A 16,378-nucleotide genomic window follows, 5' to 3' on the forward strand; every position below is an offset into this window, starting at 1 on the left:
TGCTGATAATGACCCCCAGCCCCCGAATCGATTGCTGTTTGACCTTGTGCAAACAAATCAAACGCAACTCCAGGGGAGGCTCAGATTCTAAAGAGAGGGGCAAGTTTGGGAGAGGAGATTTGGATTGGAGAGGCTGGGAAAGATCTGTCTCTATCTCTAAACGCAGCTATTGTATGCAGAACCCCAGCAGCGCCCCTTTAGACTGCTGATCTGTTTAATTAATTTAATACATTTAGAGCTAATTATATTTATTTTATTTTATTTTGTTGTAAAAACTGAAAGCAAATTGGGAAGAAAGAGTGAAAACCACGGTGGATGTGCTTGGTTTAAACCTCGACAGCGCCACCTTTCGGCAAAGGTCAGTTTAATCTTGATCCGTGTCCAGTTTTGTTGATCAGCCAGCTTTCTTGTAGTGTAAGTGCAGAAAAGTTTATGTAGCACATTAACTCTGTCATTAACTCTTACAACGGTGGAATTCTCGTGCCTGCCAATCAGGCTGTTCCCTAGGCTACTGTAATAAAGGCAACCAGGTCACCTGATCTAAAGACCTGGCCTCTCAGTTTAACAAAGGGGGAAGAGACAAGGGGCTATGCTGGTAATGTTTCTGCACAGGGTCCTTTTGTGGTATCCTGAAGTAAGACAAAAAAGAAATCTTTAAAATTGCCAGCCTTGATTTTCAACTGACTTTATGGCAGTACCAGTAGAATTAAAGTTACTTGTAATTCAGTGATAAATGAGTTGTCTGTAGTAAGTAAGATTAAGTGCAGTGCTATAAAGTTGTTTATCTGAGAAGTAAGTCTAAGAAACCTGACTTCTGACACTTAGTCATATATTAAACCAGCTTATTGAACATTGCACTTCAGAACCTTTCTTCTTCCCCTGGCCTTCCCACTCTCCTGCCTCTCAGAATTTGCTGTTTATAACAATTCCAAGAATATTACTCCATATTTTTTTCCACCAGTTGTGGAAATCATCATTTTCAAAAACCAAAGAATCTCTGCCTGGGAAGTAGGACATAGGTAGTAGGTTTACAGTAGATAACATCTCATGATTATGCCATTATGATTATCAGCTCCAGTATTAGCATCTGAAAGTCATACAGTTTATATTGCCACTGACACTTAAAAGAAGTTTAGCATAGCATAGATTTGTAAAGATAACTCAGTCTAGAAACATTTTCTGTAACTATTTTGACAGCAGAACAATAACTATGGACATCTGTTCAGCATAGCTTGTCGATTGTTATTTGTGGCAAAGTTAATACAACTTAACTACTCAGGTTTGCTTTCCTGTTTTTGACATTGTTGTACTCAGCAAAAGTCACTGGCTCCTAGCATAAATCTGCAAAGGATAATCCAGTTCCCTGTGTTTGGTTTTCTTCTTGAGCAAGATGATTGTGGTACAGTATATCACTTCACGTTCTCCCCTATTAGACAAAATATGTGTTAATATTTTTAAATGAAAAAATGTTATTGCTTTTCAGAATTAACAATTGTAGTATTTCACTGACCCATTTTATAGATGCCTGAGGAAATACATTGTCAGACCTATGAAATAGTTTGGACATGAGGATTTAATGTGCTACATTTGCAAACTAGGAATTTTACTGAGTAAACTCTAAACTATAGGCAGAGTGTGAAATGGTATGTGCTAATAGGCGCTTTTTCTGAATTGATACCAATGTAAGCCAGCGCTGTAAATTAATCTGGAGCCCTGTCCTGCTAGAACATCAAGTAAAATTATTGGTTGTACAATATTGTCCTTGTTTAACTATTACATATGACTGCCACACCAAAATGTCTATTGTTCAGCACACCAGAGAAAAAAGATTAGTAATTTTTGATAACCTTCAAAAGCGACACCCCCATCCCAACACCATATAATTCTCATTTTTGTAGTATTTTTCTTTATTATTTGGCTATTCACAATGGGTGTCTAAACATTTACAGTCCTCTATTAACAGTGTTTCTTTCATAACAATCACACACTTTAATTTCAATTAGAGCTATTCAGACTTCCATTTTCCACAATTATTGCAGGCCAAATTCTCTCAAACTGCCCCCTTTTCCTAGCACTGTTTGTTACAATCCTGTCCTAATCCAAGCAGAGTAAGAACTATATGCTTCTTTTAACAGTCTCTTGATATCTATTGCTTTTAGAAACCCCTGCTAATGTAATTTAGAACCCTGTTTTCACTAGTTATTGCCCAGGTTCATAAGCTTGCCCAAACTGATGTATATTTTCTGTAAGATTTTTTTTTTTTGGGAGGGCACAAATCATACAGTTGAATGTGAAACATTAAACATCAAAATACACATTAATTGGGTTACATTGATACAGGAACTTCAACTATGTATTAAGATCTTTCCTAGTTAAGTAAAAATGTGTGTGTGTGTGTATATATATATATATATATATATATATACACACACACTTATATATATTTTATGTATAAAAGAGGTTTATAAAAAAGTAACATGCAGATTATGAATTATATTGACTTTAAGGGTAATTTGTTATAAACTTAAACAAACACATATCAAGGACAACACATTAAGTACAGTCACTGCACCTTTTGTTTATCTAGTATCTTATTTTATGGTGCAGAACTAAACAGTGTTCGCTGAATTTAACTATGAAACCAACCAAATTGATTTCAGAAAGACTTCCTCAGAGTAACAGAATGATAAGCCATAAACTGCTCTTAGGTGCAGTGCTAGATAAATCCTTTTAACAGTCTTCAGATCAGTTAACAGGGTAAGTAAATCACAAATCACTGTTAGCAGATTTATGGGAGAGAATTAATAGAATCAGACAAGATAATCTGATAGGGATAAAATTGCTGAGGAAACAGTCCTGCCTTATATTCGAGGACATGAAACAGTCTGATTACTAGGAGTCATTACAGATAGGTGAATTATGAGCTAAATAATCAACGTAGTAATTCAGTACTTATTAATTCTTTTCTCTTTAAACAACTCACAGATGCAAGTAAAAGCTTCTCTTTGAGGACACATTCTTTATATATATTTTATTAGATGTAATTTACTATTTGCATTACCTGTATTTACTTCATAATTGAACATTTTGCATTCAAATTTATGTAATGCGTTATGCTTGAGAATATATTTCTCCCTTATTAGCATAAATAGTCACTTTCCTCATGAATTACTAACAAAGTTTATCTGAAAATATAGGTATATTTTTTATTAAGTGGAACACAAACATATGTACAATAAATTCTGATTTGCTGGTGCTGCTAAAGAAATACATAATCCTGGGCTGGGGAAGTGGGTGAGGTGTGTGGGGAGAAGACAGCAAAGGAGTAGAATCAATTAATACTTAGGTATGACAATTTGTACAGTCAACAATTTTGTTTATCTTTAAGAAGGAGTTAGTAACTGAAGGTCTGCTTTCGAAGCAGCCGCTGAAAAGAAGTCACCAGACAGTTCATAGTCTCATCTTTTTTGCTTTTTTCCTCCCCACTAATCTTTATATGGATCTGTATAATCAAGATGTATGACATGATTGTGTTTTGATCCTGCAATCTTTATTCGGGCAAAGCTCCAGTGGACCCAGTCCAGCTCCAACTGAAACAAACAACTGAATGGAAACTGCTCTAAATTCACATATTTATCTTCTCTGCTTCTTTTCTGCATTTTTCTTTAAATGGGCTTGTATAATCCAGATAAATCAGTATAATTTAGGTTTATTTCTGCAGTCTTTATTCATCCTTACTCAGGCAAAACACACCTATTGATTGCAGGATTGGGCTCTTGATCCCATTGAAATCAATGGCAAAGCTTCCATTGATTTCAGTGGAAGCTGGATTGGGCCCTTGATGTGTGCAATTTGTTTATGTCAAAGGGTTGGTGTTTCAAAAACGAACTGAATCAGCAGGCCCACTTTAAGGAAAAAAAGGTCTGCTCCCACTGAAGTCTAAGGCGAAACTCCCATTGATCCTAATTACAGCAGGATCACTCCCATATTCAGGTTTTTATCACCCTGCTTGATATCGTGCACTAATGTGCATGTATGTTTTGTTTGGACACAGAAACATGGCCTCATGGGATGATTCAAATGAGTCTGTTTGTAAATGTGGTACAGCAAAGCGTTCTACTTTTGCCTCTCTTTTTGTCAAGCACTGCACAATCCATTTCTGTGACTACAGTTTTTTGCCCCTCACATCTCTGAAACTGGTCTGAGAAAAATCTTCCTTTTAAACTCACTCTGAGCATCAACTTGGACTTCACTTGCTGCTGAACATCCTGCATTTCTTCTCCCCATCAGTTCCTAGTAGATTTTATGTGGAATTCTGCATTAATGAATCCTGCCTCTCCTCTCATTCCTCCTCTCATGCTGCTGACTACACCATTCTTGCACCTTGGAAGATCATTTAAAGCTGCGTAAAACAAATAGGATTTGTTTTCTTTTCCCATAAAGTTTCTTATTTGGCCAATCTGTGTAGGCCCTTAATTCACAAGCTCTGTTTATTTTTTATTTTTTTAAGTTTTCATTACAAGCTATTTTTTATTTAGCAAAGTCAGGCTAAAAATACATTTTCATTTGTTTTGTGTAGTGCTATTCCTTTTCCCCCTTATCTCCCATCCCAGATAGTCTTATTCCTTGAGCACTAGAAATTGTGAGGTATTAACAGATGCTTCTAGTTTATTCTCCCAAGGTGCATAACACTCTCTAGGCAAAAAGATGGAGCACCAGTGCTGTACCTGACCATGTAAGTATGTGCCATGTATCGCAAACCAGAATTGTTTATGTGATCACTCTCATACCAGTCACAGTACTTTTCCGGCATGCTTACAGTGTTCCTGGTTCTGTATTAGAAATGTTCCTAGATTATTGACAAAATTAAACAATGTCATGGGATATGGGAATAATTTATCATCTAAAGGGAAGGAAAACACAAACATGCAGCTGAAACTACATGAGGTTGCAAGGGGTAGCTGTCTGTACAATGTTTTATGTTGATTGTTCATAGCTTCCTCATTTTATGTACAGTTTTGTCTCAGCTTAAAAATCAATAAAGATATTTATGATGGAAATATCCATCTAAAAGAAATAAATACTTGAAACAAAGGTTTTTATCCAGCTATGTAGTGGAATTTATCATTTATAACTCGAACCATTATGTGAATCTATATAGAGTGGTATTTACACTGGAATCAGCTGAAAGTGATAAATACAAAACCCAGTGAAAACTCATGCACTAAGTTCATTTCAAAATTCTACAGAGACAAAGATAATATTAGTTCAAAGGTGGGAAATGAAGGACTTGTGTCTGGCAAAGGATATTTGAAATGTCTCAACAATCTAATAAATGTGTACACTGTGTTTTTTTTATATATATATATATAGTCAAAGTAATTCCTTTGCTACCTCCTTTGTATTGTATTAAGATGTTTCAACCCACATTAGGAAGCATTGACAAAAGGTTGCAATACTGTCATGAAAAGAGTGAGTTTTATTTGACATTTCTTTCTGGAATTCAAGTGCCACTAAGGGGGGGAAAAACATAATTGGGGGTGGTGGAGTTTCTTAGCTGTTAAGGGATTACCTGTTCTTTTTTATTAAAAGATCTGAACTTGAATGAATTTTAAACAAATCTGTTTTAATGTCTTGAAATTAGAAATGGAACAGCCTGATTAATTATTTGTGATACACTATCCTGTATGTGACCTGCTGAGCAGCCTTTGTTTGGCTTATTCAACATAAATAGCAAAGTACAATAATTGCTCATAGTAAATAATGTACATTTCATAGTAAATTTCAAATAACTTATGAAATGCATAGCTTGGCTTGTGTGTCATGAAGGCTCATTACTATACAAAGTGACTGGTTTGCCATTGCCTGTGCAGCCTTTATACCAGGGCAAAAGTGGGAGGGCAGGTATAAATTTTACACCCACTCTGCATTCATATTGCCCTGGTGTATCAATGATTGCACAAGGTGCAGGGGAGCAGAGAGCAGGTCTAAAGTGCGTTATGGCACAATGCACAAGAGTGAATGGAACTAAAATAGTGACAGACCCTGGTCTAGTGATGAAAGCGGATGATTAGAAGTCAAGATCCTTGGGTTCTATCCCCTGTCATTGACCTAGGGTAAGACATTCACACCTTTTGCTTATCCCATCTACAAAATGGGTATAATACTTACCTACAGTACTGGGAGGTTTAATGTTAGCTTAAAATCTTATGAGACACACCCTCCTCCCCAGATGGAAGGTGGGGCACATGGGAACAAGGTTCTATATCAGAGCTTAGGTTGACCAGCATGTACAAAAAGTACATACGGATTTTACATTACCTCCAATCTTTAATTATTCTTCTGGGTGTGGCCTACCCAGGATATCTTCTGAGCATGTTTTGGGTATTAGGAAGCGTGACTGAATACTTGGCAATTTTAGGACCAACAGCACTGCCCACTGAACTGAATGGAGTTGAGGGTTAATGATGCAAAGTCTGATTTCAGTATGTGAAATGCCCTTGTTGGAATGGTCTTCTTCACTGTGCAGACACAGCAGCGTTGGTCCAAGAATCTGGCAGTTGTACTGTTTTCACAACATATGGAAACTGTACTTCTAATAATTCAGTTACATTTCATTTGGTTTGATATTTTTAACCTGATTTTTTTTTTACACTGTGGGCTATTATTCCACAGAGATTAAAATAACCTGTAATGTGCTGTATTGCTTTTTCAGGTCTTGATGCAAAGAAGCATGTGAATATATGTTATGTGATCTGATTTCCTTTGGTGTCATTATTTAATGTCTTTAGCAACAATGAAAAGGAAACCCAAGATCATTTTTTTCCTGCCCTCCCTTCTATGAATTAGCTTGCTGTCATGGGAGTTCTAGACAAGATTCAGTTCAGATTCGTCCCATCTGGAACCCACGGCTGTGCAATAACTTTAATCCTTAAGAAAAAGAAAATGATAGAAAAACCCATGAAATTAATTTTCACACCTGCAGTTGGAATTAATAATGGCAACCAGAGTGGCATCCTATTTCAGTTCCCTGGAGGTGACTAACAATCCTGGTCATTAATATAATACCAACCAACATAGGAATTTACCATCTGAGGGTTCTGCCATGAAAAACAAATGATCCCAAGCTACTTCTGCACAATAGAAAATGGCTTTAGTCATGTATTAGTCATTTTATCACAAGACTGTATTTTTGCACTAGGGGTTTGTTCTCTGATGTTAGAAGAGTGTAGACTGGAACAACAGTATTTGTCTTTGTAATTTGTTGGTAGGTTTTGATTATGTTTAAGCTTTCTAACATAAGAAGGTTGGCGGATGATTAAGTGCAAGAAACCAAATTCTGCAAGTGTGTTTTATTTTTGGTATGGCTCTGTGGTATTTTATTTCTGTTCAGGCCTAGTCAGTCCCTGCATGCCTGAGACATGAGCATGAAAGGGTGACACTTCCACTTTGGCTAGATAAGAGAGGCGGTCTGCAAACTAAAATGCTGTTTGAAATTTTATGCATTTCTGCTTTTCTCTCCTAATTGCAAGGAATGAGATGCATTGAGTGTCTGCTTCATGGCTGGGAATCACTGTACAGCCACTCTGCAATTTTCCAGGCTATCAAAGATGACATGCAGCTAGCACGCTGTAAAGCTAAGCACCTGCACCGTGGCTCTGAACTGCATTCAGAAGGCATTTGCTCCATTCTTGGAGCAGTAATAGCACTTCAAGAGGTCACAGAGTACATAGGCACTTTAATCATTTTGCAGAACCACCTTTAGGTAAGAATTAAAGCTTTTATCCAATTGTGTTTGTTTAATCTTTCTCTAATCGATGTGCCTGGCTTGTTACAAACGTCTGAAATGAAACCACCAATTTCATGTTTATTCTCTTGATACTACCTTAGCTTATGAAAAGCAAAAAGCCATCATCTTTGCCCGAGGAACCACTCGCTCAGGATATATGGACATTCATAGGATTATTTACACTTCTGGCAAACTCCAGCTGCCCTACCGCCACTTCTGAAAGCAAAGCCTGAATTTGTTTAAAAAAACCAAAACACACAATCCACCAAGTAATCACTAAGTTAAAACCCTAGTTAAGCAGCAGCCCAGAAATACATGGACACTCCTGGAAATTGAGGATGAAAATCAGTGTCAGGATTTCTCCAGAAATCCTGGGAGAATCCTCCTTTCTTGGATTTGAGAATAAAACAATTCTTTCAGATAGCAATAGTAAATTGGTGCAAAATGGGGATATGAGGCTCAACTATGACAGTTCTTATCAATAAGCACTGCTGCGGGGTTTAGCTGATGGAGAGATTTGAAGATTGCATATATTTATAGGTGGGAAAAAATTGGAGACCTCAGCTAATTTTCTTCCCTTCCCTTTGGAACACTTAACAAGGGATCACTTACAAGGATCAGGTACCATATATAGATCCCCTATCAATTTCCTGTAGAGCAAGGGGCAGTTAGGACAGGAAGAACTGAAGAGGGAACAACTGCCATTTCTACTGCCTTGTTTGCTTTGCTTCTAAGAACAGAAGGTGATTCCTAGCATTTGAGGAAGTGTTGTGGCTTACATAAGAAGAGATAATTTAGCAAGAGTGTTTTCTCCCACTGTTTGTTCTGAGCACAAAATCCCCGTCAGCAAAGTGACTCTGTCTAATGAAGGTGGTGGTGAGGGGCTTAACATATTATTCCTTCCATCCCAATGATTTCCAGATCAAAAGTGGTCCGAGTCTAAAACAATTTAATTTCCTGAGCAATAATCCTGCAAGCCCAACCTAAGATCTGAAAACCAAGTGGCCCCTAACACCATCACCTCGCCTAAAACTTTGGTGATTGGAACTTCGCTGTTGCTGATCCACAGGAAGTTTGCCTGCGTTGGGACTGAGTGAGAACAGAGTAAGAACTCCAGGATTTGGCCCTTCAGCCAGAACTTTTCTGCCGTTGTCTCAGGGGTTGTCCCAGCGAATGTACGGGGGGTGGGGGGAGGGACTGGCTTAGCCCACTGCTGGATTGCCAGCTCCAGTTCAGCTGCAAGGCACCAGGTGGAAGCAAAGCAAGAGCCAGATACTCCAAGGTTCCAGGCTGGGAGCAGACTCCTTTATCATCAGTCCAGGGTATTATCGTAGGGATCAAATAACTAAGGTTTACAGGATTCTCAACAGTGCAACTTTCCACCCTACTCATGGACCCAGCAGAAGCCTTTCAAAAGTTCAAGGGAATCTGGTTCACTGAGGATACGTCTACACTACCAAAGACCCACAGCAGCAAGTTTCAGGGCCCAGGTCAACTGACTCAAGTTCATGCTACCGGGCTAGAAGTAGCAATGTAGACGTTCAGGCTTGGGCTGGAGCCCAGGCTCTGAGACTGTCCCCATTCACTGGGTCTCAGGTCCCAGGCTCCAGCTCAAACGTCTGACCTAGGCTCAGAGATTCTCTGCCATTTTTACCTCCTCCACCCCCGGTTACAAACAAAGAATTACGAACTGAACTCCTTTGGCCATTGCCCATATGTAAAACATTGAAATATGTGGGTTAAAAGACGTGTGTGTGTGAGGAACAGCCGGATGAGGTTCTCACAAAGATTTAGGGTCAGATTTCCCTGGTCCCTTTCTACTGTATACCGAGGGATACTGAACCCCCACAACTCAGTTAAATCAGCAGGGGTGTGTGCCCTTAGCACTTCTCAGAATCGTGACTTTAAACATGACTCTAGAATCCCAATTAGCAGAGTTCTCAGCTCTTTTATATGCACATCCTGTACTTTATGCCAATCATCGAATGCTTGTACAGGGCCTAGCATAGTAGTGTTCATGTCTAGAGTAGTAGACGCTACTGTAATACAAATTACTAATAAAATAAATAATAATAATACACAGTTAAACTGAGGAAGACAGTAGTTGTACCACATCAGGCTCCCCACGGCTGAGCAAGTACAAGCTGTGTTAAGATTGCCTTAGCTGGAGGTCATTCTGTGCATATCTGATACACACTGGGTCAGATTCACTAACATTGGCATAGATTTCAGCTCCCTGTTCCAGGAAGTGCCCTTGTGCCTCAGCTGGGGAGGATGTTTACTTTCAGGGAGAGCAGGCAGTGTTCTTGCCTCCTTGCGTCAGGGCTCCTGTTAGGGGAGCAGCTTTATAGTTTCTGAGCGAAGCTCTTGCTGGTAGAGACTCAGGAGGAACTAGATAGGAGCTCTTCCCGCATCTCCTTTATGCCCTTCTGCCCAATGGAGGGAAGTTACAGATGTTTCCTTCTCCTCCAAACTTCCCTTCCCCATCAGAGGGGGGCTTTATGCCTCCAGGGTCTGTAGCTGGCTATTTGCTAGCAGAAGCCTGAGCTGAATCAGGCCCAGCTTCCTTTGAAATGTCTGCTCCCTTTGCACAGTCTCCTCTTGTGCCTTCACTGCATCCAAAACTAGGTGGGACAATTTGTAGAGCAGAATAATTATTTCCTGTCAGGTCGGTAGGCGAGCTGCATAATGCTGCTGCGAGGTTCTTCCTGAATATTTCCATGTTTGTGGAAATTTAATGAGGCACAATAGAGAGGTCAAAATATGAACTTAAGTCTGTCCTACATCCTGGAAGAATGACATCCACCTTTTCTTTCATGAATGTCTAGTGGGTAAATATCATTTGAAACCTCTAACAGTAAACAAATAACATCTCTAATAAAGTCTCACTAAAGCCATTCTAACCACTGTCAGTTCTGAGCAGAGTAGAGTCTGCAAAGAAAGTGTTAGAGACCAGGCCGTGGGCAGTCTTGCCTAGTGGTTAAAGAAAGAGTTCAGCCTACCGGTTAGAGCTGGGTCTAGGGTGGCAGAGTCCAGGAATGAGCTCAAGGTCAGTATCAGGGAGACAGGAGCCAAATCCCAGAGCCGGAGGGTTAACAAGAATCATAATCTAGAGGCAGGGCCAAAGATCAGTCCCAGAGAGGCAGGAGCCAAATGCCAGAGCCCAAGGGTCACCCAGGATTAGCAGAGAGGCAGGAGGTGAAGGGGAAGTGGGGCTGGAGCAGGGACTTGAACAAGGGCAAGCACAGTTGTAGGCAAGATACACATTAAGCAGCCAGAGAGCTACCACTGCAGCTGCTAGGCTTAAAAGCCAGCTAGCTGCCCTGCCTGACCAATCAGGTGGCAGTCAGGTAGCCTGCTGCAGGCCATCTGTGCTTGGGTTGCCAGGAGACCAATTCTGCAGCAGGCCCTGATCCTTAACGCGAATGCTGCATCAAGACTGCGATGATCCCCATCAAAGATGGACAGTTGTCCAGGAACCTGTAAACCTGAGGGTTATCGACTTGGACTAGGAATGAATCTTTCAGATGAGATAACACTCTGATGGAAAACAAATTGCAACACAGAAGGCCAGATTTTCAAATGGCAGTTCTGTAAATGGCATGCAGGGTTTTTTTGCTTGTATGCCATGATTGCACGTACACATGGAAGTTTTGTGCATTTCGGGGACCAGTTATGCATTGAGGTGGTTGAATATGCAAATATCTTATTTGCACGTGCATATGTAGTTAGTGTGGTGGAGATTAGGTGCACAAGCAATTGTGCACACATTTGCTTTGAATATTAGGTCATTAGTGAATAATCCATGGGAATTTAACTGAAGAGAAGTGAGAGTTGCTGCTTCCTTTGTAGTCTTCCTTTCTTTCCCCTAGATAATACTGATGCCCTCACTCCCCTAACTTTGCTACCTGCCATCAGCCATAATTATTATTTTCATTAGTTGTACTGTGGTATAGCTTAGTGGCTCCAGTCATAGATCAGGGCTCCACTGTGCTAGGTGCTGTACAGACACAAAACAAAAAGATGATCCCTCCTCTGAAGAGCTTACAATCTACATTTAAGACAAGAGACTACAGATACAACAAAAAGACAGGGAGTGAAAGGGAATAGGGAGGCACTAACTCCCTGTGATGTGATCTTGTCAGTACTGACATGGTAAACAGGACTGAGGTGAGTTGGATGTGGATGGGAGACCACGCAGGATGAGGACGGGAGACCATGCAGGATGAGGAGCTGATGATTCAGTAGGTGGCAATCATGCCTTTGAATCATCAATATTGAACGAATGCCCCAGCCTGGTGCTGGGGCCACTGAGTTTCTGAAGCGGTTATACATTTAATCCCAAAATTGGCCAAGGCTCTGATTTCTTGTGATCAAAGAATGGCATGACACTTTTTTTTTTTTTTTTGGCAAGAGTAAGGATCTCCTCAGTATTCCTGCCAGATCCCAATTTGGGTAATGGCATTTCGCTTGCCTAAATTGCCCCTGCAGATTTAATTGGCTATAATATTCTTTTATATTTTCTCTCTTAAAATGCGCGGTTAGCAGTATCTGTGTTTCAAACCAGAAGTGGGCAATTTTCACACACACACACACACACACACACACACACACACACACACACACACACTCTCTCTCTCTCTCTCACTCTCTCTCTCACACTTTGTATATCAGCTTGGTTGGGGCCGCATAGATATTCAAAGGGAGCAGTTATAGGTCCCCAGGCCAGTGAAAGCCACAAAGCTATTTGGTTTGGAAATATGTCTCCATTCACATGGTACTATCAGTCCTATCAATGGTACTGCTCTATCTGTGTCATACACAAGCATGCTTATATGTAAGATAAGATATGTAGGAAAGTGAACCTGGGACAATTATTAGCCTCTATAATGAATGCCCCAGTAGGAAGCCAAAATATTGTTTCTAAAACCCCCCTCAGTCTCATTTCTTGTGTGATAAAGCAGAAATCTGCTTTTGACCTTTCTGCGCTGAATTGCTGTGCCAGGGTGCTTTGGGGTCAAGCTGTGCCGTGAGTGAGTGAATGATCAGAGATGGAAAAGGTGATGGAGGTCCCTTCTTTTCTATGTCAGAAGCAAATCTCTTCCCCCTTCATCATCTCTGCAAGCACAAAGCTGGAAAGTGCTGGAACTTGAACGTGTCTTTTCAGGAGATGTCAACGCCATCGGGTCTAAGGGTGAACTTTTCTTTTTTCAGAGAGGGCTGCAGAAATTCTGGAGCCAGGGTCAGTTCTGAGACCACAGTGCAGAAGGCAAAAGGGTTTTTAATGAAAACCAGCTTCAGTTGTGAGTACTTAATACAGCACGCTAGTGGTAACAGGATGCTAAAGTTTTGATAGGGCTAATATTGGCTTTTATTTTTTTAAGAGGAAACTCCTCTCTCACTAACAGAAAAAACACTTTTAATGCCAATATCAAAATAAAGTGCTGTTGGGACTTTTATATCATTTCAATATCAGGCTCGTGTTCAAAGAGCAAAAATAAATGCTGTGTTCACAAATGTTTGATACTATAGCTGAATAGCTTTCTACAAGCTCTAACCATGCATTTTGTGCACTACATATGATATTGGGTGGGCGGGGGGAGGTTTTTGCTAATTTATTGACACCAGCTGAAATGTTTAAGAGCAGTCTTAACAGGGTCACAACATGGTGCATACATCAGGAGATTTTGCAAATAGCAGAATTTCTTTTTTTTCTGGCAGCATCAATAAATTTGTTTGATGCACTTTAAATGTTTTAATTAAAACATTATGTTAGCACATTTACTGTAAGTGATAAAAACACTTTGGAGGTGGTCTTAAAGCAATTGGTGGTTCTGAAATTGCTAGACTTGCACTAATAAATCAGATACAAAGTTCATAAATTGGAATGATTCTCTTTCAGTCCTGTGCCATTTCACAGATATTAAAGCTGCTTACTTTAATTCCTCAGTAATGTGGAATGTGTACAGCTGCTGATGTGACTTCTTCAGACTGATTGTTTAAGGTCATATAAACTCAGGCCTTTAGAGCACAGGATACAAATTCCCTCTTATTTTAATACTGTTTATAATTCAGTTCTCTTCCAATCCCTTAATCAGAAAAGAAATGTTTATTGTGTGCTATTGCTATAAAAATAAGAAGGAATGCTAATAAGTATTTGAAAATTTAGAGGAAAAAATACACTAAGACACAGCCACTGGTATTACCAGCCTGTTCTTTAAGCAGGCTTGTTCAATTTGTATTTTAATGTACAGCAGTTGCTTTATGCACACATAGCATGTGACCGTAAACAGCACAAATTATGGACCAAAGCTGGTATAAATCGGCCATTCCAATTGATCTCCAACAATTTACACCAGCCAATAACCTGCCCTATATCTAGTGGGTGAAATCCTGACCCGACTGAAGTCAATGGGAGTTTTTCCATTGATTTCCATTGGGGCTAGAGTTTTGCCCATTACGTTTTTAGCAACTTTATCCTTAAATGTAAGTAGAGAAAAATGTCTGCAAGTTTAATATTCTTTTAATGCCTGAATTCAAAACACAATAATAATAAAAACTTCAGAACAAATTATTACGATTGACTTCTTTGCCTATGTCAGAAATCTTTACTGAATCAAATTAATACAGAATATAAATATTACAATTAGATTTCACCAAGATGAGCAAATAATGAATCTCTCTTCCTCCGCTCAGAAAGTAGATTTTCTTAAGAAATCTCTGAGTCAGCATTTCCTGCAAGATGAGATCTCCCCCTCCCCCCCACACCAATGTCAATAGCTGGAAAGTCAATGATTTCCCAGGATGTCATGGATAACCTGCAATAGGAAAGGTAAAAGTTCACCCATTCCAATGTGTACATAACCTATTTCAGTCATTTGAAATAATATGTAACATGAAATTCTTTGGGTGGAGAAGATGACTAAAATGTCATATTTCCTAATTGCAAAAATTAATGGATGGAAAGGTTGTTCCAGAATATATGGGAAACTCAGTCCTACTGCAGATCTGATTCTGAAGCTGCACAAGTAACTTCATAAGTACTAATGCAGTTGGAACAGCTGCATAGCCCGTACTGGTGCTTGGATTGTAAGTTCTTTGGAGCAGGGACCATCTTTCTGTTTTGTGTTTGACAACATCTAGTAAATGAGTTCCCTAGTCCAGGACTGGGACCATTGCAATACAAATAATAAATAGTAATATATGACAAGTTATTTTATGTTGTTAGAGGTCAGAAAAGCATCAAGCTAAAAATGACACCATCTTGTTCCATATGTTTTCGATTCATATCTGTTCCCTTTCCTGAACAAACCACATTTTCACCACCAGAGTGGCGTGGATTTTCTTCTGCCTCACACTTCAACAAAGCTGTCAGCTAAAATCTAATTGTGCGATTCTGTGAGAGGCAGGAAGAACACAAGATTTTCAGATTCTAGGCTGAGTAGACTTATAGGAGAATCATGTAGATACTGAAACCTCATTGGATTTCACTGCAGGTAAAGCAAGGCTGAATTTGGCCCATTCTATGCTGTGTGCTCAAATTCAAAATGCATGTCTGCCTATACCACTATTCATTTTTGGAAATTTAGGTACAAAATCATCTATTCTAGGTTCTTAGGCAAATGGTTTTCAGTCCTTAAAATTGTCAGTGGTATCACAACCATCTGTATTAACTTGTTGATTTGTACCACTCATCCAAGAAATGATTGTCCCAAATATTAATGCGGCAAATTCATTCTTTTACATTGACAGCAGAATTTGACTCATATTTTCACAATTCATATTTTGTGGTGGCTGAAGTCTTTAATGAGCACGAGAAAGTGGCAGAAAGTCTAATTAATCTACAATGGACCTATTTTTGTTCCCTATAATTGTTTAAAGCAACCACAAACCAATTGTTGCTGCAAAACCAATTGTTGCTACACACTAGCAGTGAGGCCTTCATTAACAAACTCTGACATAACCCTGCTAAGCATCAAAGTAGTTGTCAGTAGAAATTAATTGCGTTGGAGTAGCTTATGGCACCATTTTTGAAAGGGCAATACTTTTTAATATACTTAGCACAACTGAACAGACACAACATTGAAAGAAAGACAATAGATTGGGTCACTCTTACTACCTGGGGTTCTCATAATCATTGGAGAATTTGGCATGAAATACCAATTTTATGCTGATATTTTAAAACCTGATAAGCATTAATTTAGTGTGGGCACTCAAGGGTACGGTTCATAGTAAATTTGGTTTCTTATAAAGTATGGATATTTTAATTTCAAAAAATGTTATACCTGAGTTGTATTTCAGTATTGAAGGAGCTAGTCTTAAACAATTTTTGGCTTCATTTACAAAAGGATACCTATTCAGTACAGCGCTTAAACATGTGCTTGACTTAAAGGACACACTTAAGTCCCATTGAAAACAATGGGGTAAACACATGCTTGCCGTTAAGCATGTGTTTATGTGTAGTCCTGCCAAAGAGCAAGAAAGGTGATTGTCAGTTCTTCTTCAAGCAGAGACCATTTTTACCATGCTCACGCTAGCTTTTTCATTATTAATCCTGATCAAGTGTATACTCCTGATGGTGGTGTAGAA

This window comes from Mauremys reevesii, linkage group 16 (assembly GCF_016161935.1).
Source record: "Mauremys reevesii isolate NIE-2019 linkage group 16, ASM1616193v1, whole genome shotgun sequence".
In the NCBI taxonomy this organism is placed as follows: Eukaryota; Metazoa; Chordata; order Testudines; family Geoemydidae; genus Mauremys; species Mauremys reevesii.